This window comes from Mirounga angustirostris, unplaced genomic scaffold (assembly GCF_029215605.1).
Source record: "Mirounga angustirostris isolate CCGP_5_RB_7025 unplaced genomic scaffold, mMirAng1.0.hap1 SCAF_2, whole genome shotgun sequence".
NCBI classification, from domain to species: Eukaryota; Metazoa; Chordata; class Mammalia; order Carnivora; family Phocidae; genus Mirounga; species Mirounga angustirostris.
In genome coordinates, this window is record NW_026991710.1 from 44,217,632 (window position 1) to 44,245,599 (window position 27,968).

General features: G+C 38.7%; 1 protein-coding gene across 4 annotated transcripts in view; it reads right to left on the bottom strand.

Moving 5' to 3' along the window:
• The window catches only part of NMU (neuromedin U), a 198,925-nt gene extending 174,304 nt beyond the window's left edge, over nt 1–24,621 (bottom strand). For all 4 annotated transcript variants that reach the window (XM_045881112.3, XM_064584509.1, XM_064584510.1 and 1 more), the window contains exons 1-2: nt 24,195–24,621; nt 23,765–23,816 (exon numbers count right to left, since the gene is read on the bottom strand). The gene's annotated coding sequence lies outside the window, so the exon portion shown is untranslated. The remainder of the gene's footprint in view (nt 1–23,764; nt 23,817–24,194) is intronic.
• Nucleotides 24,622–27,968: the final 3,347 nt, after the last annotated feature.

The window sequence follows — 27,968 nt, forward strand, 5'->3', positions numbered from 1 at the left end:
ATAAAGTTCCATGTTTATTTAAAAAATTAGGATCCTAGGGGCGCCTGGGTGGCTCAGTCATTAAGCGTCTGCCTTCGGCTCAGGTCATGATCCCAGGGTCCTGGGATCGAGCCCCACATCGGGCTCGCTGTTCGGCGGGAAGCCTGCTTCTCCCTCTCCCACTCCCCCTGTTTGTGTTCCCTCTCTCACTGTGTCTCTCTCTGTCAAATAAATAAATAAAATATTTAATAAATAAATAAATAAATAAAGAGTTAGGATCCTAGTTCCAAAGGAAGAAAATGCAAGGAGGAAATTTTACCATGCTATATTTTTCATTGTCTTTGGAAAGAAAATCACAAGATTAAAATGTGAAGACTCAGGGGTGCCTGGGTGGCTCAGATGGTTAAGTGTCTGTCTTCGGCTCAGGTCATGATCCCAGGGTCCTAGGATCGAGGCCCACATTGGGCTCCCTACTCAGCGGGGAGTCTGCTTCTCCCTCTCCCTCTCCCCCTGCTTGTGCTCTCTCTGCCTCTCTCTCACAAATGAATAAATAAAATCTTTAAAAATAAATAAAATAAAATGTGAAGACTCCTGTCTTTCTATTGTTTATGTTAACAGGTAACAATTTGAAAAGCCACTACTTGAATCTATAGACTGGAAAAAATGATTAAAAATTGCTGAAGTAACTGCCACATCACAGAAATATCCTCAAGATAATGGTTAATTTCTACGAACTAAAAAGAGGAGAAAGATCAACATAACCACCATGGAATCATGAAAGTGAAGCCAAGAATAAGTATGGGATAGAAAAGGAAGGAGAAGGCATGTGGAAGGGAGAAGTAATATATGGATGACAAGCATTATAATAGAAAAGGTCTGGTTTTCAAGACTCAGTTAGACTTAAAGCAGCACAGAAAGAGCAGGAGAATTCCACATCCTGTTTTCTCTCCTTTATATTGTGAAAGTGTGGATGAGGGCCATTCTCAGCCAGGTTTTGAAGTGCATCATTTGGCTGCCAGATGCCCATTATACTAATTGGATCACCAGCCTCCTCTCTATCTCATTGACACAAGGATTCCAGGGCTATCCATTTCTTTTGCAGCATTAAAATTTAAGAATACCCACCCATACAATAAACTATAAAATATTCACATGGGCCTGTACTCTACTTTTGTATTATACAGTAACTCCAGAATGATTCTTCAGTAGCCTGCTGGAGTGATGTGAAGGAATGCCAATACTAAATAGGTTTCTCGTGCTAAAACATTTAATTTTATACTTCCAGAGCATATACTTGAAGCATTTGTGAATATCTAGTTTTACTGGAATCATCACCTTCCTTAAGAATTTTTTTCTTGTTAAGCCTATACGTACAACTGCTCTAACTCAATAAAAACAAAAATTACTTTTGTTAGGAACACAAAAAGATTTAATACCTTCACACTCAGAAATCAAAATGTTCATAAAAATACACATATGGCCATATATGTATATTATATTTTGCACTCTAAGAAGGATCTATGAACATCACAAACTAGTTATAGATACATTAATTCATTTTTTTATTTTACTCCCCACTTAAAAGGATAAATTTGAATAAATATTAATATCAATCTTCATTGAATGAAACGGTGCTTAATGAGAGGAACTTTCCATAAAATTTTCTAAATATTCATGATTTCTAAAATGAGACTTTCTGTTAATGTGACACTATTTAACTTTTTCCAAGAAAGACTCACACACACAATGGATCTTATATTCAACAGGGTTCTGGGTTACAGACAACAGAATCCACTTTTATTGGTTTAAGAAAGAAAGGATTTACTACAGGTATTAGTTTACAGAATCTTTGGAAAGATTAGTGAAATAGTTCCTAGGCCAAACATCCAGGAACAACTTGGTGAAGATGCTGAACAGACCCCAGAACCATACTGTTCCCACCACATTCAGGAAACTGGAGCCACCACATCTGAACAAAGAATCATGTGTTTTTTGCCAATTATTGCAGCACCAAAATGGATGCCCCATGTCCTACTTTCCCCCCCACATATACTAATATCAAGAAAATATATCTGTCAGAATCTAAATCATGTATCCATACCCTAAAAGAAAGGTGAGGGAAGGGGCTGGAAAAGGTAGATTTTTGTTTTACTGTTTTGTTTTGATTTTATATTCCTCATTGAGATGGTGGGGTTTACATTATTGGGGGCTATAAAAATGTAGCCATTTCAAAGTGTAGTCATGTCCAAAAGATTGTGGGCAACCTCAAATTGTAAATGTCAACTTCAGATCTTTATCACAAAATTTAGGGTACTTTACTTAATACATTTTGCATGTTTTTCTCATTCTAGATAAATAAGTGGACTGTTCCAGTGGTCCAGTCATTTTATTGTTTTGTTATTTTGTTTATAATAAATTTTGGTCTTCATCCTATTTTCAGTTTTAGTCTCCTTTAGATTGGTTTGAAAATTCATCATTATATTACAGAGTTCCAAGCACAAACCCCAAACTATTACATATTTCTTTTGGTCAATATTGAATTTGTAACATGCCTTTTGTCTTTGAAGTTCTGTTAAACTGTACATACCATCTACCACTGTTTTTCTTAGGGGATTGCTAAGACCTAGATAGAACATTTGTGTGTCACTTACTCTTGATAGACTGTTGTCTGCCAAAGTTGGAACTGTACTTCATTTTGCAAACTATGAAATGACCTATTCGTCTTTAGATACAGTTGAATCTTAAAAAAATAATAATAATAATAATAAATAATAGCTTAGAGAAGAGCTAAAAGAAAATGATTATGAGGTTCTGTATTAGCTCAGATCCCTTCAAAGTTTCTGATAACCAAAACCAGAGTAGATTTTATGTGTTCTCCAAATTCTAGCCATTTTTTATGTGGTAGATGTTGGTAGTTATAATCTTCCTTATCTGGGGGGGGGGGCACCTGGGTGGCTCAGTCAGTTAAGCATCTGACTATTGATTTCAGCTCGGGTCATGATCTCAGGGTTGTGGGATTGAGCCTCACATCAGGCTCTGAGCTCAGTGTGGAGTCTGGGATTCTCTCTCTCCCTTTACCCCTTCCCCCTCTCTAAAATAATAAATAAATAAACCTTTAAAAAATAATCTTCCTTATCTGGATTCATGAGAACTTGGTATGATTCTAATAGAGCAAAACTTCTCCTAGGGAAGGGAAGGAGGAGACATTGATGGTGAGGAGATGGTCTTCCCCAACATTCATGAAATTGCATGCTATTAGGTCCCCCACCTCTTTGATGAAATTGGCAAGGAACCCATCAGAACCTAGCTTGCTCAGCAAAGCAATCAGGATAAACCACAGGCCAGAAAAAATTAAATCTGATGGTGCCTGGCAGTCTTTCATTGGAAGATATTAGCAGTGAGAAATTTAAACATGCCTTTTTCCTCTCTTCCAAAATATTAGGTTTTAATAGACATTAATACTGCACCTGTCTGCTATCTTTAAGAAAAAACTATGATGTGACTACTAAATCTTTAAAATACTTGCATTTTCAAAAGGTCTAAAAACAAAGATGGGCTCATACCACCTCATACCATATACAAAGATTAACTCAAAATGGATCAATGACCTAAATATAAGACATAAACACTATTACACCAGAAAACATAGGGGTAAACCTTGGGTGTGGTAATGGATTATCAGATAGAACACCAAAAGCACAAGCAGAAAAAAAAAAAAATAATAATAACTGGGCTTCATCAAAATTAAAAACTTTTTGTATCAAAGGACATTATCAAGAAAATGAAAAGACAACACACAGAATGGGGGAAAGTGTTTGCAAATCATATATCTGACAAGGGTTTAATATCCAGAATACATAAAGAATTCCTACAACAAGAAGATAAGCTAATTCAAAAATGGGTGAAGGACTCGAGTAGATATTTCTCCAAAGAAGATATGTAAATGGCCAATAAGTACATGAAAAGATGCTTTACATTCTTAGTCACTTGGGAAATGCAAATCAAAACCACAATGAGTTACTACATCATACCTACTACGATGGCTGTAATTTAAAAAAGAAAAGAAAGAAAAACAAGTGTTTGTGAGGATGTGAAGAAATTGGAACAACTGGAACCCTTGGGCATTGCTGGTAGGAATGTAAAACAGTGCTAGCTGCTGTGGAAAACAGTTCAGCAGTTATTCAAAAAGCTATAGAATTATCATATGACCCAGCAATCCCACTCCTAGGTAACACATTCTCCAACTCCCAATTCTGGCAACCACTGATTTGTTTTCTTTCCCTATAGTTTTGCCTTCCACAATATCACATAAATAGAATCACAGAATCCATTGCTTTTTGTGTCTGACTTAGCAAAATGCATTTACGATCTCCCTGTCTCACAGGAATCACTGGTTTCTTCCTTTTTATTGCCTAGTTATATAGATGTATCAGTTTGTTTATCCACTCACCTGCTGATCCATAATTTTATGGATAAATAACTTTGTATAATAGAGTTTTGATACTATAAGGCTAAAGACAAAACACTGGACTCTAGTTGGTAAATATGTATCTCACATGGGTCCAGTTCAGCAATTCTGAAACTACTTTCCACACAGAGTTGAATAAATAGGTAAATATATTGTAGATCATGACAGCCAGGTTTGTATCTATGAAAGAAAGAAATTACAAACAAGCAAAGGGGAATGCCAGAATATACCCTATGGTAACAGGCTGGAGTAAAAGATACCAGTATGAACGAATGTTTTTGTTAGTATATATACAGATGGAGATATAAAAATAGCTCTACACACTGAGAAGGTCTAGAAACAATGACTCTCTAATTGCAATAAGAACACTGAGATGCCAGATTTGGGTTTCTAAATACCATTCTCCAATCAAAGGATCCACGATTCTTCAAAAATGACTAATTCATGGGCTAGGGCACAGAAAATATAAGATAAAAGCCAGGAAGAGCATCTTATAGTTCCAGAAAGTAAGCTAGTGCATAAGAAAGAAACAAGAAAAGAAACAAGATATGGGTTCCTCGAAGTGTCACAGGAACCAACTCTTAAGAGCTCCTGATGGCCAAAGCTGGGATAATTAGAGCAATACAATAAACAATGATAGTAATTAATTATAACCCCCCAAATAAAATATCCATAAGTCAATAAATATCCATGAGATCATACTGATATAAATACACAAATGAATGAATAAATGAAAAGAGGCAATTCTTCCTACAGAAGAACTATAATTACAGGAAGAAAGAGGAAAATGGAACATCATCATTAGAGTACTGTTGGCTTTAAAACAAACAAACAAAAAACCAGGCAGCCATTTTACCAGCAAAATTAGTTTATTCAAAAATAGCTGAGAATTGCAATGCAGGACAAGCAAACTATGGAGAACCATAGGCAAGTCCAGAAAACAAAAGAGAGGGGTTTGTTTTTATGGAGGAAAGGAAGAAGTTGGGAGGGGCTATTTCAAAGAATTCAGGGTGGTGACAGCTTCTCATTGGCAGAGTGTGGCAGTTTCTCAACGACTGGGCTGTTGCTGGACAAGGTTCTTTGTTCCTCATACTGGGGTATGTAAAGTAAGTTTCCTCCTGTTTAGGGTCTGTGAGAGCTTCCCCTTCAGGATTTCTGGACTCCATCTTTAATGAGGTTTCCATTATTTGTTTTCACAGTACCAAAGTAAAAATTGCTATAGGCAACATCCATTGATGAATGCTAAAATTTGGGAGTGAAACTCACAGGGTATCCACATTGTCTCATAATATCTCTCATCAAATATTTATTAATAACTGTGGTGTTTTTAACATATGTCTTCAATTTCTTAAATACTCCCTCCAGGAGATGGATCTCAGATCCCCTAGACTGGACTGAATAACTCCAGTAGTCTAGACTTAGTAATTTACCCCCAAAGAACGGAGTATGGAAAGAGGAAACTTGTAACTTTACACTGGGGAGACCTGGCACACAACCTAAACCAAGTGATCAAGGCTAAGATCACCATTAATAAGATATATTGATCTCATGTACCCCAAATCTGCAACCTCAGTCTAATCTTGTGAAAAAAAAGGGAAACCCAAACTGAAGAACGTACTACAGAACATCTAACCAGTACTCTTCAAAAATAATTAAAGACAGGGGCGCCTGGGTGGCTCAGATGGTTAAGCATCTGCCTTTGGCTCAGGTCATGATCCCAGAATCCTGGGATTGAGCCCTGCATTGGGCTCCCTGCTTGGCAGGGAGCCTGTTTCTCCCTCTCCCTCTACTGTTCCCCCTGCTTGTGCTCTCTCGCTCTCTCTGTCAAATAAATAAATAGGGGCGCCTGGGTGGCTCAGTCGTTAAGCGTCTGCCTTCAGCTCAGGTCATGATCCCAGGGTCCTGGGATCAAGCCCCGCATCAGGCTCCCTGCTCCGCGGGAAGCCTGCTTCTCCCTCTTCCATTCCCCCTGCTTGTATTCCCTCTCTCGCTGTGTCTCTCTCTGTCAAATAAATAAATAAAATCTTTAAAAAATAATAAATAAATAAATAAATAAATAAATAAATAAATAAATAAATAAATAAATAAATAAATAAAATCTTTAGAAAAAAAGTAATTAAAGACAAAAACCTGAGGAGCTGTCACAGATTGAAGGAGACTAAGGAAACATGATAACGAAAGGCAGTGTGGTATCCTGACCTGAATTGTGGAACAGGAAAAAAAAAAGCCATTTAGTGGAAATACCAGGGAAATCTAAATAGTCTATAGTTAATTGCATTTGTTGAACCAATCTTAATTTCTTAGTTTTGACTACATGAGATGTTAACATTTGGAGAAGCTGGGTAGACAGTATATAGGAACTATCAATACTATCTTTAAAACTCTTCTGTAAATCTAAAATTATCAAAATAAAAAGTTAAAAAAAATTTTTTTAGCTTCAGATAAACTTAGGGCTTACACTCAGTAACTTGGAATTAGTGGGTCTCATTCCCAGATGACTCAAACCAAAATAAAGACGTATCAGTAGTAATCAGTTATCACTATTCATCATATGCAATTTGAATGTGCAAGTTGCCCAAACTGAAATCTCCCCGGAATCAGGCTGGCATAGCTGTCTGATGGTTGCTCTGTGAGGTGGCCCTATTTCAACACACCCAGCTGCAGACCCCAGAGTACACTATGAAGAATCAATACCTTTCTCCTCCTAGCTGCAGCATCATGGATATAGATCAGCACTGGCAGGAGGATGGCTGAGGTGGGATGAAGCAAATGGAAGCTGGTAGTTGGCACTTTGTAGAAAGGTGGTTAGAGCATAAGGAATGTAGTTACGTTCACCTCAGTGCTTTCTCCTTACCTAAAATGCATGTAGCATTCAGGTATGCATCTACCTTTAGGACAATGCAGAGGGTATTCTCTGGTTTACAATCCCTTGGTTCCCTGAATTATTCCTATTTGATTACATACAAATTACTCATCACTACCAGTGTCTTTCTGACAACAGCCAGACGAGGGATTTCCAATGTGTTACTTCTAGAGCTAAAGAATTAAAAGGGGTCTAAGGGTGAGTAGGGATTTTTTAACTTCAAATATTTTCAAAAATCTAATGAGATCATGAATTTACCTGTACTAAAGCTGCCCAGAATAATATCACTTTTATTTGCTATACTGGAATCATGGCAACTCAGCATGAACCAAAGTGCTGATTGATAGTAAAATATATTTTTGATTTGGAAAAGCAGAGAGATAAATTAACTATTAATAAATGACTTTTGTTAGTAGGCAAAAAAAAAACCAAACCACAAAACCCACGGGGGGTTCATGGGTGGCAATGATGAGAAGCCAGTGTGCTACTTACTGCATAAGATACCCTGTCCTCAGCTCTTGCCCCTACAAGCCACCCACCATCAGAATCCTCAGCCTCTATCTCCCTAGCACTTCTTCCTACCCTGGAAAACCTTTTCTGGTGAGGTCTGCTAGTACATTACAAGTGCTCTGTAATTTAATGCCATCTTGATTGCCTTATGCATACTCAAGAAACTGTATACTTCATAGTATGTCTATGATTCATAAAGAGTGGAGTAAATATAGTGCCTATTTTTATAGCTTCAGGAACATAAATCTCCACTTAAAATAGGTTCCATGAGAAAGATAAATTTAACTTCCATCATGTTTGTTTATGCTACTTTTTCCAAGTTATATTTTCACTGTTGAGGACTATCTGTACCCACACGAGAATTTCAGCTCTTAGAAACAAGAACTTCCATGGCTATGATATTTACTAGGGTTAGATCCTCCCAGGCTAAAATGGCACAGGTGAATTCAAGATAATTTGACAAGCACAGAAAATATTGACCTCTAGAACTGTCTGATGCCAAAGATGATGAATACTTATAATACAGCACTTTATTTTTTAGGATACTCCAACATGCTTCATATCTTAAAATGTTTAAAAATCAATACCTCTTTTTACTTTATAGCTGGTTTACAAAACATCCTTTAAAGGCTAAAAAATGACAAATGTAAATCCAATTTACCTAAGTATATTAAAATCTCAATAGCAGCAGAGAAGTTCCACCTAATCTCTTAGAGGCAGAAATCCATATCTATATAACAGATCACTGAAGTTTGTTCAAAGATTAGTAAGTTAAAATTATAGAAAACATTTTCGTAGGCTTAAATAAATTGATTTATATTCAAAATCAATTATCTCAAATACAGACCTCAAACGTAACACACAGTAGCATCCCAATGATAAATATTTCTTTAATCAATGGATAAAATAAATGGAAAAAAAGAACAGCTTCACCAAACCAAAAGAAAATATAAATATCCCAACCCTCTTTATTTAATCCCATTTTGTTTTCTAAAACCCTAAAATTAAGACAAGGATTAGAAGAGGGCGCCTGGGTAGCTCAGTTGGTTAAGCGACTGCCTTCGGCTCAGGTCATGATCCTGGAGTCCCGGGATCGAGTCCCGCATCGGGCTCCCTGCTTGGCAGGGAGTCTGCTTCTCCCTCTGACCCTCCTCCCTCTCATGCTCTCTGTCTCTCATTCTCTCTCTCAAAATAAATAAATAAAATCTTTAAAAAAAAAAAAAAAAAAAAAAAGACAAGGATTAGAAGAGTAGAAATACAAGAAAAATAATTTGGCATAATGTTTTTATAGTGTTAACCTGTATTTTCTTAAAATGATAGAAAAGCATAATGGATAACATATTAGAATAATATATTTCATATATTGCAATAATCATATATCAGGAAAAAATCTATTTCTTTACCTCTCTGAGATTTTTCTTGGTTTCTTTGTTTAGGTTGAATGAACAACAGTATTTTCAGCTTTTTGAAATCTTTGCTCTGTTAAACAAAGTGTATTTACATTAATGCATTCTACCTGTCCCCATAGACACAATTTCTTCCAAAAATCTGGACAGGATTTATAGCCTAAGGAATATGTTATGTTTATGTAATTTTAACTTTACACATAAACTTTGTTGAAATAACTTTTAAAAACAGATTTACTTAAAAGAATTGAAGTACCGGGCACCTGGGTGGCTCAGTCGTTAAGCGTCTGCCTTCGGCTCAGGTCATGATCCCAGGGTCCTGGGATCGAGTCCCACATCAGGCTCCCTGCTCGGCGGGAAGCCTGCTTCTCCCTCTCCCACTCCCCCTGCTTGTGTTCCTGCTCTTGCTGTCTCTCTCTGTGTCAAATAAATAAATAAAATCTTTAAAAAAAAAAAAAAGAATTGAAGTACCAAGTACGGAATTCACTGGTCATAGACAGACAAGTTCGATTAAAACTAAGACAATAAAACCACTATAGCAAACTGAGAATTGCTTGCATGATGAAAAGCTATTGATTGAGTCACCCTATGAATGTAGTTGAATCTCATGTCAACTCAGTTAAATAGAGATCACAGTCCCCAAAAAGACTCCATGAACCTATTAAAGAGCATCAATAGTCCTTTTCATCTAGGGAATTCAATTTCAAAACAATGTTACAGACTAAGGGCTATGCTATAAGGTGAAATGCAACTTAGTTCAGTTGAGTTTATTTATCCCAATAGAGTATCTTTCTTTAACATTTTATTCCAGGTCTCAGGCATTAACATGAAATAGTATGACCACCCTCCAATATCTTGATAACAATTTACTCTTCACATCCCATACCCAATGATGAGAATCTGAATATAGATCTAAGATATTCCTAGATTATTCTGATAACTTGTTTGCTCTTCTTAACAGTAGTAGTAATTATAATAATTTATTGAGCACTTAGTATGTTTTAAGCCTTATTTCAAGCATTTTGCATGTATTAACTCAGAAAAGCAGTTCACATTTTAGGCTTCCTATATAAGGAGAAAACTCTCCTAGTTATTTAACATACCTATGAATGACAGAATTTGCTGACTTAATTCTTTCTTCTGGTTTTCAGCAGCTATTTTTAAAAAAGGAATCAATGACAGCAGCACCATAGTCTACCAAAGCAATACAGCAGGGATGATGCAATACATAATCTTTAAATTAAGGAACTTTGCTCCATGATGCCTCCTGCCGACATTGGGAACTACATCGTACAATGTGAAACAAATTAACACTCCCATCTTGGCTGGCAATGTTCTAATGAGATCTCGTAATGTTATTCACATGAGCCCATGAAAAATGAACTTTCAACCAGTTTAATCCTATAATCTCAGATGAATGCCAGCAACCGGAAGAAAAATGTTATTGATATGATTAACATATAATAATTTAATTGCATCAAATCTCTTTAAAAAACAGAGAAGAGTGAATTGTTTTACTTGATGTCAATATATTCCCCAAATACATATAGGAATTTAGCTCTATAAAGCACAATAAACTATAATTTTCAGAATTAAATTTCACTCTGTGATAGAATACATACAAATAGTAAGTTCAAATTATTTTTGATATTATATTAAAATTCAAACAGATATATGAAATATGTATCATTGTGAAAAGAACATCAATACATTCATATGTATATAAAGAATGATAGAAAATATACCAAATTGTTACAACTGAACATCTGTCATCTTGGGGATGGAATTTTTAGTCATTTTATTTTCTTCTTTATATCCTTTATATCCTTTCTGTAACGGCCAAATTTCCTATACTAAACTTGTATTATTTTATTTCAAATTTTTAAAAAGCTACAATTCTTTCTGATTATATAACTAATATATTTACATTTAAAAGTGAAAATCTAGTGAAATTCTACTTACCATTATTCACCGTCTTACCGAGTCTGCATTTAGTTCCCTTTATATGCACTTCAGCCACAGCCTACACCATAAGCACTTCAATGCTAATGTTAACGAACGTTTAATTGGCTGTCTTCTTTCCTGTACCATAAACTACATGAAGACAGGAACCAACTACATCTGCTTGATTATTATAGCCCCGTTCCTATGGCAATGCCCAGCAGAGGCAGGCACCCAATAGTTGTTGAAATATGTTGTTCTCCTTTAAAAATTACAAACTATAATAGGATCAACATTCCTGCACATATAAATTTATGCACTTATCCAGGGTAAATTTCTAAAACTAAAGTTGCAGAGACAAAGGTATGCACATTTTGAATTTGAATATACATTGTCAAATTGCCCTCCACAATCCCTGGAAATATTTACATTCCATTCCCACCAAAATGGATGAAAATGTCCATCTCCCCATATCCTTGAGACACTGAGTATTGCCACCATAAAAACAAAATAAAAAAACAAAACAAAACAAAAAAACCACTTTTTTGAAGGAGATATCATTACTACCCATCACTTTTATGTCAGAAAAAAATTTTTTAAGATGGTACAGATTTTGCTATTCTCAAAACTAGATAGCTATTAAGATGCGGATAAAAAATACTAACCAAATTATATTTAGAATGATTGCTCATGCTGAAAACTAGTTCATTAGCTGAATGATTCTTTATGTTCAATAAAACAGTGCCCATTCTTATGCTCAACTCTTTTCAATGTACCCAAAGGGGAGACAACACAAATATGTAGAAAAAAATAAATATAGAGTAAACGTGTAAGAAAACAATCTAACATGGAGATAAACTGACTGGGGTAGAACATATACAGGTTCACGTGCATGTTAGGATCTGGGAACGAACTCTTAAGGTATGGTTTCAAAAAATAAGGTGAGGGGGAGGAGCAAAATGGTGGAGGAGTAGGAGACCTAAATTTCCTCTGGCCCCAGGAATTCAGCTAGATAGGAATCAAACCATTCTGAACACCTACGAACTCAACAGGAGATCGAAGAAAAGAATAGCAGCAACTCTCTGAACAGAAAAGCGACCACTTTCTAGAAGCAGGGACCCAACAAGCGGCAGATCCAGGGAGACTCCCCTTCCTCCCCCAGGAGGAGCAGCGCGGGAGCGCACAGCAGGGATCTGCTGGGTTTGGAGACTCTACACGGGGTCATGTGCCAGAGATAGAAACGCTGGGTCACAGGCCGGGTGAGCACGGAGTGCGGCCAGAGACCGGGGAGACAGGAGTGACTGACTGCTTTTCTCTGGGGCTCATTGAGGAGCGGGGCCCGAGTTCTTGGCTCCTTAGGGGTGGAGACTGGGAGGCCACCATTTTCACTCTCGTCCTCCAAAGCTGTACGGAAAACTTGCAGAGAACAAAAGCTCCCGAGAGCAAACCCGAGCAGATTACTTAGCCCTGACCGGCAAGGGCGGGGCAATTCTGCCTCCAGCAAAGACATTTGGGAACCACGGCAACACGCCACTCCCCCAGAAGATCAGCAAGAACATCCAGCTAAGACCAAGTTTAGCGATCAATGAGAATGGCAGAACTCCAGCGCTAGGAGAATACTGCACATAGAATCCATGGCTTTTTTACCATGATTCTTTAGTCTTTCAAAGTTAATTTTTTTAATTTTCTTTTTTTTTTCTTTTTCTTTTTCCCTTTCTCTTTTTTTTTTTTTAGGTCACAGTCCAACTTTTTCTCTTTCTTTTTCCCTTTTTCAACCAACATCTTATCAATCCCTTTTTTAAAAATCTTTTTTATTTTTCATTTTTAGAGTCATATTCTATCCCTTCATAGTAGTTAACCTTATTTTTGGTATATATATAAGTTGTTCTCTTTTTAAAATTTTGGGATACAGTTTCTTCTAACAGACCAAAATATACCCTAAATCTCTAGTGTACGGCTTTGTTCTAGTCTCCTGTCTGATCACATTCTCTCTCCCCTTTTTTTTTAATTTCTCTTCTTTCCTTTTTCAACCAACTTCTTACCTTATCAATTCCTTTTATAAAATCTTTTATAATTTTCATCTTCACAGTCATACTCCATCCCTTCATCGTATTAACCCTTAGTGTTGTAAATATATAAGCTTTTCTTTCTTTAAAATTTTGGGAGGCAGTTTCTTCCAACAGACCAAAATATACCCAAAATTTAGTGTGTGGCACTGATCTATTCACCAGCCTGATCATATTTGATCATATTCTCTTTTTTTTTTATCTTTTTCTTTTCCTTTCTTTTTCTCTTTTCTTTCTTTCCCTTTCTTTTCCCCCGGTTTCAGGTCTCTTCTGATTTGTTTAGTGTATACTTTTCTGGGGTCGTTGTTACCCTGTTAGCATTTTGTTCTCTCATTCATCTATTCTCCTCTGGACAAAATGACAAGATGGAAAAAATCACCTCAAAAAAAAAGGACAAGAGGCAGTACCGACTGCCAGGGACCTAATCAATACAGACATTAGTAAGACGTCGGAACTAGAATTCAGAATAACGATTATAAAGATACTAGCTGGGCTTAAAAAAACCATGGAAGATACTAGAGAAACCCTTTCTGGAGAAATAAAAGAACTAAAATCTAACCAAGTTGAAATCAAAAAGGCAATTAATGAGGTACAATAAAAAAATGGAGGATCTAATTGCTAGGATAAATGAGGCAGAAGAGAGAATTAGTGATATAGAAGACAAATGATGGAAAATAAAGAAGCTGAGAAGAAGAGAGGTAAACAACTACTGAATCTCGAGGGCAGAATTCGAGAGATAAGTGATGCCATAAGACGAAACAATATTAGAATAATTGGGATCCCAGAAGAAGAAGAAAGAGAGAGAAGGGCAGAAGGTATATTGGAGCAAATTATAGTAGAGAACTTCCCTAATTTGGGGAAGGAAACAGAAATCAAAATCCAGGAGGCACAGAGAATCCCCCTCAAAATCAATAAAAAGAGGTAAACACCCTGACATCTAATAGTAAAACTTACGAGTCTCAGAGACAAAGAGAAAATCCTGAAAGCAGCTTGGGACAAGAGGTCTGTAACCTACAATGGTAGAAACAGTAGACTGGAAACAGACCTATCCACAGAGACCTGGTAGGCCAGAAAGGACTGGCATGATATATTCAGAGCACTAAATGAGAAAAATATGCAGCCAAGAATACTATATCCAGCTCGGCTGTCATTGAAAATAGAAGGAGAGATAAAAAGCTTCCAAGACAAACAAAAACTAAAGGAATTTGCAAACACGAAACCAGCCCTGCAAGAAATATTGAAAGGGGTCGTCTAAGCAAAGAGAGAGCCTAAAAGTAACATAGACCAGAAAGGAACAGAGACAATATACAGTAACAGTCACCTTACAGGCAACACAATGGCACTAAATTCCTATCTTTCAATAGTTACCCGGAATGTAAATGGGCTAAATGCCCCAATCAAAAGACACAGGGTATCAGATTGGATAAAAAAACAAGACCCATCGATACGCTGTCTGCAAGAGACTCATTTTAGACCCAAAGACACCTCCAGATTGAAAGTGAGGGGGTAAAAAACCATTTACCATGCTAATGGACACCAAAAGAAAGCTGGGGTGGCAATCCTTTGATCAGACAATTAGATTTTAAACCAAAGACTACAATAAGAGATGAGGAAGGACACTATATCATACTTAAAGGGTCTATCCAACAAGAAGATCTAACAATTGTAAATATTAATGCCCCTAACATGGGAGTAGCCAATTATATAGCCAATTAATCACAAAAGCAAAGAAACACATAGACAACAATACAATAATAGTAGGGGACTTCAACACCCCCTTCACTGAAATGGACAGATCATTGAAGCAAAAGATCAACACGGAAATAAAGACTTTAAATGACACACTGGACCAAATGGACTTCACAGATATATTCAGAACATTCCATCCCAAAGCAAGAGAATACACATTCTTCTCTAGGGCCCAAAGAACATTCTCCAGAATAGACCACATCCTAGTCATAAATCAGGTCTCAACTGGTACCAAAAGACTGGGATCATTCCCTGCATATTTTCAGACCACAATGCTTTGAAACTAGAACTCAATCACAAGAGGAAAGTCAGAAAGAACTCAAATACATGGAGGCTAAAGAACATCCTACTAAAGAATGAATGGGTCAACCAGGAAATTAAAGAAGAATTTAAAAAATTCATGGAAACCAATGAAAATGACAACACAACTGTTCAAAATCTTTGGGATGCAGCAAAGGCGGTCCTGAGAGGAAAGTATATAACAATACAAGCCTTTCTCAGGAAACAAGAAAGGTCTCAAATACACAACCTAACCCTACACCTAAAGGAGCTGGAGAAAGAACAGCAAATAAAGCCTAAACCCAGCAGGAGAAGAGAAATAGTAAAGATCAGAGCAGAAATCAATGAAATAGAAACCAAAAGAACAGTAGAACAGATCAATGAAACTAGGAGCTGGTTCTTTGAAAGAATTCATAAGATTGATAAACCCCTGGCCAGACTTATCAAAAAGAAAAGAGAAAGGACCCAAATAAATAAAATCATGAATGAAAGAGGAGAGATCATAATCAACACCGAAGAAATACAATTATAAGAACATATGATGAGGAACTCTATGCCAGCAAATTAGATTATCTGGAAGAAATGGATGCATTCCTAGAGATGTATAAACTACCAAAACTGAACCAGGATGAAATAGAAAACCTGAACAGACCTATAACCACTAAGGAAATTGAAGCAGTCATCAAAAATCTCCCAAGAAACAAGAGCCCAAGGCCAGATGGCTTCCTAGGGGAATTCTACCAAACATTTCAAGAAGAATTAATACCTATTCTTCTGAAACTGTTCCAAAAAATAGAAATGGAAGGAAAACTTCCAAACCCTTTCTATGAGTCCAGCATTACCTTGATCCCAAAACCAGACAAAGACCCCATCAAAAAGGAGAATTACACACCAATATCCCTGATGAACATGGATGCCAAAATTCTCACTAAGATACTAGCCAATAGGATCTAACAGTACATTAAAATGATTATTCACCATGACCAAGTGGGATTTATTCCTGGGCTGCAAGGTTGGTTCAACATCTGCAAATCAATCAATGTGATACAATACATTAATAAAAGAAAGAACAAGAACCATATGATCCTCACAATAGATGCAGAAAAAGCATTTAAAAAATGCTTGAAAAAGCATCCTTTCTTGATCAAAACTCTTCAGAGTATAAGGATAGAGGGTACATACTTCAATATCATAAAAGCCATATGCAAAAACCCCACAGCGAATATCATTCTCAATGGGGAAAAACTGAGAGCTTTCCCCCTAAGGTCAGGAACACAGCAGGGATGTCCTATCACCACTGCTATTCAACATAGTATTAGAAGTCCTAGCCACAGCAATCAGACAACAGAAAGAAATAAAAGGCATCCAAATCGGCAAAGAAGAAGCCAAACTCTCACTCTTTGCAGATGATATGATACTTTATGTGGAAAACCCAAAAGACTCCACCCCAAAACTGCCAGAACTCATACAGGAATTCGGTAAAGTGGCAGGATAGAAAATCAATGCACAGGAATCAGTGGCATTCCTATACACCAACAACAAGACAGAAGAAAGAGAAATTAAGGAGTCGGTCACATTTTAATTGCACCCAAAACCATAAGATACCTAGGAATACATCTAACCAAATAGGCAAAGAATCTGTACTCAGAAAACTATAAAATACTCATGAAAGAAATTGAGAAAGACACAAAGAAATGGAAAAAGGTTCCATGCTCATGGATTGGACAACAAATATTGTGAAGATGTCAATGCTACCTAGAGCAATCTACACATTTAATGCAATCCCTATCAAAATACCATCCACTTTTTTCAAAGAAATGGAACAAATAATCCTAAAATTTGTATGAAATCAGAGAGGACCCTGAAACCCAGAGGAATGTTGAAAAAAAAAAAGCAAAGATGGTGGCATCACAATTCTGGACTTCAAGCTCTACTAGAAAGCTGTAATCATCAAGACAGTATGGTACTGGCACAAAAACAGACACATAGATCAATGGAACAGAATAGAGAGCCCAGAAATGGACCCTCAACTCTATGGTCAAGTAGTCTTCGACAAAGCAGGAAAGAATGTGCAATGGAACAAAGACAGTCTCTTCAACAAATGCTGTTGGGAAAATGGGATAGCCACATGCAGAAGAATGAAACTGGACCATTTCCTTACACCACACACAAAAATAGACTCAAAATGGTTGAAAGACCTCAATGTGAGATAGGAGTCCATCAAAATCTTAGAGGAGAACACAGGCAGCAACCTCTTCAACCTCAGCTGCAGCAACTTCTTCCTAGAAACATCGCCAAAGGCAAGGGAAGCAAGGGCAAAAATGAACTATTGGGACTTCATCAAGATAAAAAGCTTTTGCACAGCAAAGGAAACAGTCAACAAAACCAAAAGACAACCGACAGAATGGGAGAAGATATGTGCAAATGACATATCACATAAAGGGCTAGTATCCAAAATCTATAAAGAACTTATCAAACTCAACACCCAAAGAACAAATGATCCAATCAAGAAATGGGCAGAAGGCATGAACAGACATTTTTCCAAAGAAGACATCCAAATGGCCAACAGACACATGAAAAAGTGCTCAACATCGCTCGGCATCAGGGAAATCCAAATCAAAACCTCAATGAGATACCATGTCACACCAGTCAGAATGGCTAAAATTAACAAGTCAGGAAATGACAGATGTTGGCGGGGATGCGGAGAAGGCGGAACCCTCCTACACTGGTGGTGGGAATGCAAGCTGGTGCAGCCACTGTGGAAAACAGTATGGAGGTTCTTCACAAAGTTGAAAATAGAGCTACCATACGACCCAGCAATTGCACTACTGGGTATTTACCTCAAAGATACAAATGTAGGGATCCGAAGGGGTACATGCACCCCGATGTTTATAGCAGCAATGTCCACAATAGCCAAACTATGGAAAGAGCCAAGATGTCCGTCGACAGATGAATGGATAAAGAAGATGTGGTATATATATACAATGGAATATTATGCAGCCATCAAAAGGAATGAACTCTTGCCATTTGCAGTGACGTGGGGGAACTGGAGGGTATTATGCTGAGCGAAATAAGTCAATCAGAGAAAGACATGTATCATATGATCTCACTGATATGAGGAATTCTTAATTTCAGGAAACAAACTGAGGGTTGCTGGAGTGGTGGGGAGTGGGAGGGATGGGGTGGCTGGGTGATAGACACTGGAGAGGGTATGTGCTATGGTGAGCGCTGTGAATTGTGTAAGACTGTTGAGTTGTTGTAAGACAACTGTGAATTGTTGTAAGACAGACCTGTACCTCTGAAACAAATAATACATTATATGTTAAAAAAAAGAATAAGATAGTAGGAAGGGAAAAATGAAGGGGGGAAATTGGAGCAGGAGACAAACCATGAGAGACTATGGACTCTAAGAAACAAACTGACAGTTCTAGAGGGGAGGGGGTGGGGGGATGAGTTAGCCTGGTGATGGGTATTAAAGAGGGCACGTATTGAATGGAGCACTGGGTGTTATACGCAATGAATCATGGAACACTACATCAAAAACTAATGATGTAATGTATGATGATTAACATAACATAATAAAAAAAATAAGTTGAAATGGGTAACTTACTGTGAAGGCAGTTACATGTTGCCCTGACAAAGGGAGTTGGAAAATGCTCTGTCTTGCTGCTCTAGAACTGCATTTCCAAAAGCCTACTGTCACTGTCCACAGGAATGCTTATCCCCAAGTCAGTGTGTCCAAAATAAAACTCATATTCCTCCTCTATTCCCCAGAACACTTAGTTAATTTTGGATGCAGGCCATGATGCTATATCTAGACTAGCATGGTCCAAAATGTAAATAGAGCTAGTCCAAATTGAGGTGTGCTATAAGTGTAAAATATCCACTGGATTTCAAAAACTTAGTATAAAACAGAATGTAAAATATATCATCAGGGTCGCCTGGGTAGCTCCGTCGTTAAGCGTCTGCCTTCAGCTCAGGTCATGATCCTAGGGTTCTGGGATCGAGCCCCGCATCAGGCTCCCTGCTCAGTGGGAAGCCTGCTTCTCCCTCTCCCACTCCCCCTGCTTGTGTTCCTGCTCTCGCTATCTCTCTGTCAAATAAATAACATCTTTTAAAAATAATAAAAATAAAAAATAAAATAAAATATGTCATCAATAATTGGTATATAGATTACCTGTTGAAATGATCACATTTTAGAGATACAGGGTTGAAAATACATTATTAAAAATAATTTCGCCTATTTCTTTTCTCCCCTTTTTAAGTGTGTCTACTAGAAAATTTAAAATTATATAAGTCGCTCCCATTTGCGGCTTGTGTTATATTTCTATTGGGCAGAAAGGGTCTAGACCATTGAGATCAGGGGCCAGATAAAGCTAAGCATCAATTGTTGAACCCTAAGAATCCTCCAGAAAGTAGCAAAGAAGTGAGAGGAGAAAGATACCTGTGAATTGGGTCTGGCTTGGATTTCAAGGAATTGATGAAGGGGATTTCTAGGCATGGGAGACAATGCAGAAGCTGAGCAGGAGTATAAAGCAAAGATAACAAAACTATGTTTTGAATGCCAGATCATCTAAAACTATTGCTCTCATTGTGTTCTCTCTGGGTTGCTTTTGCCAGAGCCTTCAGCTGTGCCTCCGAATATTCTAACCACGTCTAACTACACCACAAGGTAGCAAACTTAGGCTGAAGAGTTACAGTGGGAAGGTGTATCTCCCACAGTCAGGAATGACCAAGAAGAGAACCAAGAGGATGATGAACTTAAGGACAAAAATCAGCTGCCCTACCTACCAGGAGATTCCTTTTCCAGTGCCATCCCTGGAGTTCCAGGCTTTGGTGGCGAGTTTTATTTGTATGTTTTTATTTTGGTTGGGCATTACAAGGATGACATCACTTTCCCAAGGCCTCCTTTAACTTGAAACAAAACCCCAGACTGCCCTAATCCCGAAGTTTACTTGAACCTCATCTGCATTCACCTCACACTTTGGAGTATGCCAAAGTTGTCATCAGAGTCCAGCTTTGTACTTTGTATCTGTTTCCTTTCCCAAGAGCAGATGGCAGCCTGGACCCAGTTATTTCAACCTCCCCTGTGGTCTTATCCCATGGAAATCCTCATATGCCTCACGCCTGGGCAAGCTCAACAACTCAGTGACTGAAATGCATGGCTTCTAAGGTCTTTGTCAACCTTATATTACTCTAACAAGAGCAGATCAGTGATTGCGTAGGGGCAGGATAGGAGGTATTACAAAGGCGCTGAGGAAACTTTGAGGAGTAATGGATATTTTCATTATTTTGACTGTGATGATGGTTTATGAGTATATAATGGATCAACTTACCAAATGTACACTTTCATCCTGTCAACTATACTTCTACAAAGCTGTTAAAAACAATATTAACATGTTTCTTTCTCATAATCCATTTCCTGAATCAAGAAACCAATGAACAAACACTTATCTATCACCTACTCTGGCTATCTGCATCCCTGATAGGAATAAAGTATTCTTGGCCAAACAGCATCTCAGGGAAATCATTCTATCATTTCCTTTACACAAATGAAGCACTATTTTAGCAGCAAAGCTTCCATAATATATTTCATTATGTTAATCAGAAGAGAAAGTCATCTGATACATGTTTGAAACCAGTGGATTGTCCATCTTTCCAGAGAAAAACATTTGTCTAGTGAATAAAGAATAAAACTCTGAAATCACAACCCAGTGTAGCAAAGTAGTTGTGTTAGGCTGGGTTTCACAGAAATAGCCTGAGAGCAAGTGATTTGAGGTTCTCAGGTAAAAACTGTTAAGTTGGTAAGCAGAACAAGAAAAAGGGAAGAAACAAGGGAAAGATGTGGGTCCAGCAGCAGTCCCACCCCACAGGGAGCTGCAGAGCAGAAATGACATGGCAAAAGGGTTCCTCTTTAAGGCAGGAGGTACCCCAATATCTGTCATCCTTTAGCTATAGACCACACCTGGGAGTCTTGGGGTATAACCTCCTGGGCAGTTCTTGGCAGGGCAGCTTCCATCAACAGGCAATTCTCGAGAGAAGGTATAGCTGTGAGCTGTTGGCAGCCTATATTCACAGCACTGGGAGAAGGGGGGCACCTACCTACCTGAAAAACTGTTTCAGTTTTCCTCCATAAAGTGCGACTAATGATAGCAGCTCTTTCATATGCTTGTCAAAACTAAGTAATAATGGATGGAAGCATTCAGAAGAGCACTTTATATTACAAAGTATATGTAATTCACTTATAATCATGCATGGCACATTGCAAATGCTCAATAAATGTTATGTTACCGTTGTTGCTGTTATTGTGTCCTCAGAAGTACCCATACCAGGTGTCTCATTGCCCAAGTGCTATCCAGGTGTCCATGAGTGAGATTTCTATTCAAACATTAATTAAGGGCAACCAAAAGATTCCACATCTAGGTGACTGCCTAGATAAATGTGTACATTATTTTTATCTGACACTTTCTCCAAGTTCAAAATCAAGTAAGGGTAACCTTTTCTGTGTTTGTCATTAAAGAATAGGGATGGGTGTGAAAAAGAGAGAGCTTTTCCTCTAAGATCAGGAAAAAGACAAGGATGTCTACTTTCACCACTTTTATTCAACATCATACTGGAAAGTCTAGTGGTAGCAATCAGACAAGAAAAAGAAATAAATGGTAATAAGTTGGTAAAAAATAAGTAAAATTCACTATCTGCAGATGACATGATGCTATATATAGAAAACCCTGAAGACTCCACCAAAAAACTATTAGAACTGATAAATTCAGTAAAGTTACAGGACACAAAACTAATATACAGAAATCTGTTGCATTTCTATACACTAATATAGCAGCAGAAAAAGAAATTAAGAAAACAATCCCATTTACAATTTCCCCCAAAAGAACAAAATATCTAGGAAAAAACTTAATTAAATGAGGTGAAAGACTTATACTCCAAAAACTATAAGATACTGATGAAAGAAATTGAAGATGACACAAACAAATAGATTGAGAGAATAAATATTGTCCATACTACTCAAAGCAATCTAGAGATTTAATGAAACCCCTATCAAAATACCAACAGCATTTTTCACAGAATCAGAGCAAATAATACTAAAATTTGTATGGAACCACAAAAGACCCTGAATAGCCAAAGCAATCTGAGAAAGAGCAAAGCTGAAAGTATCACAATCCCAGATTTCAAAATATACTAAAAGCTATAGTAATCAAAACAGTATGGTACTGGCACAAAAATATACACATAGAACAATGGAACACAATAGAGAGCCCAGAATTAAACCCACATTTAATATGGCCTACTAATCCATGACAAAGGAGGCAAGGATATACAATAGGAAAAAGAGTCTTTTCAACAAATGGTTTTGGGATAACTGGATGGTTATATGTAAAAGAATAAAACTGGACCACTTTCTTATACCATACACAAAAATGAACTTAAAATGGATTACAGACCTAAATGTGAGGCCTGAATCCATAAAACTCCTAGAAAAAGGCATAGGCAGTCATTTCTTTGATGTCAGCTATAGAAACATTTTTCTAGATACATCGTCTCAGGCAAGGGAAACAAAAGTAAACATAAACTATTGGGTTACATCAAAATAGAAAGCTTTCACATAGAAAAGTAAACCACCAACCATCAAAAAGGCAATCTACTGAATGGGAGAAGATATTTGCAAATGATATGCCTGATAAGCAGTCAATATCAAAAATACATAAAGAACTTATACAACTCAACACCAAAAAAAAAAAAAATTCTGATTTTAAAAATGAGCAGAGGAGCTGAATAGATATTTTTCCAAAGAAGATATACAGATGGCCAACAGACACATGAAAAGATGGTCAACATCATCAGGGAAATGAAAATAAAACCACACTGAGCTATCACCTTACACCTGTCACAACGGCTAGAATCAAAAAGACAAGAAAAAACAAGTGTCAGCAAGAATGTGGAGGAAAAGCAACCCTTGTGCACTACTGGTGGGAATGCAAGTTGGTGCAGCCATTGTAGAAAACAGTGTGGAAGTTCCTCAAAAAACAAAAACTTAAAAATAGAATTACCATACGATCCAGTAACCCCACTACTGGGTATTTAGCCAAAGGAAAAAACCACTAATTCCAAAAGTTATATGCACCTCTATGTTTATTGCAGCATTATTTACAATAGCTAAGATATGGAAGCAACCCAAGTGTTCATTCATGGATGAATGGATAAAGATGTGGTATATCTATACAATGGAATAATAGCCACAAAAAATGAGATCTTGCCTTTTGCAACAACATGGATGGACCTAGAGGGTATAATGCTAAGTGAAATAACTGAGACAGAGAAAGACAAATACCACATGATTTCACTCATGTGGAATTTAAGAAATAAAACAAACAAAGAAGACAAAAAAAAAAAAAACACAGGCTCTTAAATACAGAGAAAAACTTGGGTTGCCAGAAGGGAGGCAGGAGTGGGTATGGTTGAAATAGATAAATGGGGTTAAGAGTACACTTACCTGGATGAGCACTGAGTAATGTACAGAATAGCTGAATTAGTATACTGTGCACCTGAAAGTAATATAACACTGTATGTTAATTATACTTCATTTTTTTTAAAGGAAAGGGTAGCTGAATAAAAAAAGAGTGGGTGTTATCTCCACATTGGCTGAGATTTGCTTCTGTGGCAGACCCTCACTAGATGGATTCTTCACCTAGCTCCTGATAGAAAAACCAAAACCAAAAATAAAACCCCTCTCTCACCTACGCTGTGTGACCCCAATCACAAGACCAGAGTCTTCCTCAAGAGTTCCCACAAAGCTACACCCCATGCTTGGAGGGACACTTAAAATCAGCCCCAGGGGCCAAATCCCTGATTCTCAGAGGCAAATATAGAAAATTTAGACTCTTCCTCCTCTTCTATCTCCTAGTTTTGGAAACCAAACTGACCTCTTAGTCACAGCTGACTAAAGAGGGTGGGATGGGGTCAGTGGCGAGTAGACACGGTTCCCAGCAGAGAGACGGCAGCGATTTTCCGGTCTAGGAATGCCAGCAAATGCGAGGAGGGGGCGGGCTTTCTCGCGATGGCTGCTTCTCCCCCGGTCCTGGCGAAGGAACCCCGCGGTCCCGCTGGCTTTCGGAACCGGCACACCAAGGGGAGCCCCCACCGGAGCGGCGGCCCTGGCCGGGGCGCGCGGGCGCTTGAGCGGCTGTAACCTTTCCGGGTACCGGGTCAGTCCGCAGAGGAGTGCTAGGGTCCCGCCCCCCGGAACCTTCCCTTCGCCCCCGCAGGCTTGGGACCCGGCCATTGCCACCCGGGAGCCTCCGGGCTCGCCCTCCCCAGGGACGCGGGGGGCTCCGCTACCTCCATCGAGGCTGCGGGTGGGGAGGGGGGAGGGGGCGGGGGCCGGGAGGACCTGCCTCCGGCCCCGCCCCTCGGACTGAGCCACGCTTTGGGTTTCCTCCCTTTGGGCTCCTCAGATTAGGAAGCCCACCAGTTAGCCGGGGATGGGGAGGAAAGTGCTAGCGTGGCAACGTAGCGTGCATGGAGGTGGGAGTATCTGAACCTTTATTTTTATTTGGAAACTACTAAGGATAAGCTGTGGAGGTAGATGTAATATTTACATTCGTTCTTAAAATAATGTGACTCTAAAATAAATTTAGCGGGAGTGAGGGAGATCCTCAGGGTGGCGACCAGCAGGGAGGTGCCCTTAGGTGCAAGTTTAAGAAGCGCCGTCGCGCATGCGGGTGCTTCTCTTAAGCACGAGCGCCCGCCTGGCGGGCTGCGCACAGGGTCCGGCTCTAGGACACGCCCCCGGCCTGCGCTCCTCGTGGAGCCCCGCCCCCGCCCCACAAGCGCAGGTCCGGGGAGCACCGCGGACCCGCCGCACGTCAACCTCCTTTACTGGAGAAGTCTGAATCTCGCATCTGGGCCCTTATGGAAAACACTGAAATGGTTGGGGGATAAAAAGCCATAAGCAGAACTTTAGGGAAATGGGCGCTGCAAGCCAGCGTCTCTACTTCGGCTCCAGGATGAATGGTACTGATGGCTCAAAGGGGCCTGGAAGTTCTTCTCCTAGGCTGATTTATAAATTATTGCTTATGGTTTTGATGGGGGCAACTTCACAACAAAATAAACCCATTTGCTTTCCATTTCATGGGAAACGAAGCTAAATACACTTTAGTTATTTTTAAGTACTTACAATGCCATCTAGCAAGGGTCGCATAATGAGCTGGTCCTCCGCAGTGTTCACAGGGTGTTCCATTAGAGAGGCCTCTAAATAGACTCCTGCCAGAACTGTAGGGAATCGCGATGGCAATGTGCGTGACTGGGAGGAAATACAAATGTAGAAGGAGGTTGCCTTTTTATGTTCTCTTGGCAGAAAAGTGTAGGAAGTTTAAAGCTTCATGAAGAGTTAAGTTGTCTTTGGAAGACCCTCCAAATGTGAAGGGCCCTAGGAGAGAAACACAGTGAATTGGAAAAACCTATCAGTTCTCTTCCTGTCTTCCGCCTGTGCTTCTCCTTTGGGACTCACACAAAACACTTCGTTTCTGGTCACCAAATGTACGGAAGTTTCTCTCCACATCAAACAATTCTCTGTGACGCCAGCTGAGAGACCTACAATTTAACTGGATTTGAACACTATCTACGTGGACACGTGTCAGATCCCACAGGTGAAGGACTTGGTTCTACAAGACTGCTCCCACCCTACTTCAGATGCCAATTGCAAATAGTAGGTTACCAACAATATCTGTCCAATCTGGCTGCAAACTGGAGTTTCCCATGATATTCTTCCCCTTGGATTTGATTATTTGCTAGAACAGCTCACAGAATTCAGGGGGAAACTTATTTACTTTTACATTTACTAAAGGATATGATAAAGGATACAGATAAACAGGCAGATGAAGAAGTACGGGGGTGGGTGGGAGGGAAGTCTGGAAGGGTGCTGACCACAGCAGATTCTGTTCCCTTGGAGTTGGGGTGCATCACCTTCTCTGGAAGCTGTCCAAACCCCATGCTATTGGCATTTTTATGGAAGCTTCCTCATGTAGGCACAATCGATTATCAACTCCCATTTCTACCCCTCTCCCCTCTCTGGAGACCTGGGGGTAAGGCCTGAAAATTCCAAGCTTCTAATTATGGCTTGGTCTTTCTGGGCACCAGCCCCCATCCAGGAGCCATCTAAAAGCCTACTCAGAGTCACCTCAAAAAAACAAAAGATGCTTCTAGTGCTCTAAACACCTAGGAATGGACAGGTTTTTATGAGCCCTATGTCAGGAATGGTTCCTCATTGGCCTAGGATAAACTCCTAACTCTCTCATTAGATTTTAAAGGCTTTTTCTAGTTGGCCTCACTCCTTCCACTTTCTTCTTTAGCCTCTCCTCTTTTTACCCTCCCTGCCTATCTCCTGCCACACCTCCTTCCCAATAGCTCTTGTTAAAATACTGATTTCCTCTAGGTATAGGAATGCTTCTGTGATTGCTCAGCCTGAAATGCTCTCTGGCCCTTTTTTTTCCCTGGCTGGCTCCTACCAGGTCTCTGATTAGATGATTTTCTCCAGGTAGTTTACCGGTCTCCACTCCAGAGGCTCTTATAACCTCCACCACAACACCTAACACAGTATTGCCCATTTCCCCCTATTTCACCACCAGACTAACTACTAACCTGTGCCCAAAAGGAGGCTGCCCCTGTAAAGAGCTTGAGCTTTCAAGTTCAAGAACCTGGTTCCAACCCCAGTTCCTGCATTCCTAAGTTGTGTGCACTTCAGCAAGTTTCTTAACCTGTTTGGGTGTCAGTTTCCTATCTGTAGAGAAGGAGAATCACTATAAAGATTACTGAAATAATGCATGTGAAGCATTTGCATGTAGCCAGGCAATTAGTAGATACTCATAATAGTTGTTATAAATGGTAACAGTTCTGCCCTAAAGTATCCATCCTAGACTGAACTCATTTCAAAAGAGTGGACACCTTCTCATCACCACTAAGTGGAGAGAGGAGAAGAAAACTATGATTTTCCTGACCACCACCCCCCAAAATCCTCATTAGCTATATATACTTAATGGAGGTTATTTGGTCTTTCATTCCTCAGTTTCTTTACCTGAACATGCATAATTAATATCATCATAGGATAGACATGAAAGTATTTTGAGCATTTTGAAACAACACCTTTCCCTATTTTTTTATTGAAAACAATGTGATTTTAGAACATTAAAATAGTGAAACCGGTTGGGGGCTAAGAGACCATAAATAATGTAAAACAACAAACCCCCACTTTTAGCCATGACTCTTAACATTTTCCTTCCTGCATCCTTTTTACCAGAAAAAACAAGAAAAGTTGTAAAACAAGTTGTTGGGAATTTCACCACATTTTCTGTCCCCACCTACCAAGACAGTAGTGAGTCAAGCCAAGCAAATGAGCAGCTCATATAAAAAGCCTCAATGGTCAGGAAAATATATATCTTGCACAACACAGCCTTAGATCATTGAGATTAGATTTTTTTTTATAATTTATCATCCATCTTAGACAAACTATTAGAAGTGGAAAATGCATTAGCATTCTAAAAGAAAAGAGAAGATTAATCACACACATATCTAATTTTGCTTCTTGGAATTTCTATAAAAATGATAGTAAAAAGGTTGTTTTAAGACACACAGATAAAAAGAATAAGAGAGGAAACACCGCAGCAAGATATAAGTAGCTGGTGAACAGTGAATGAGTGATA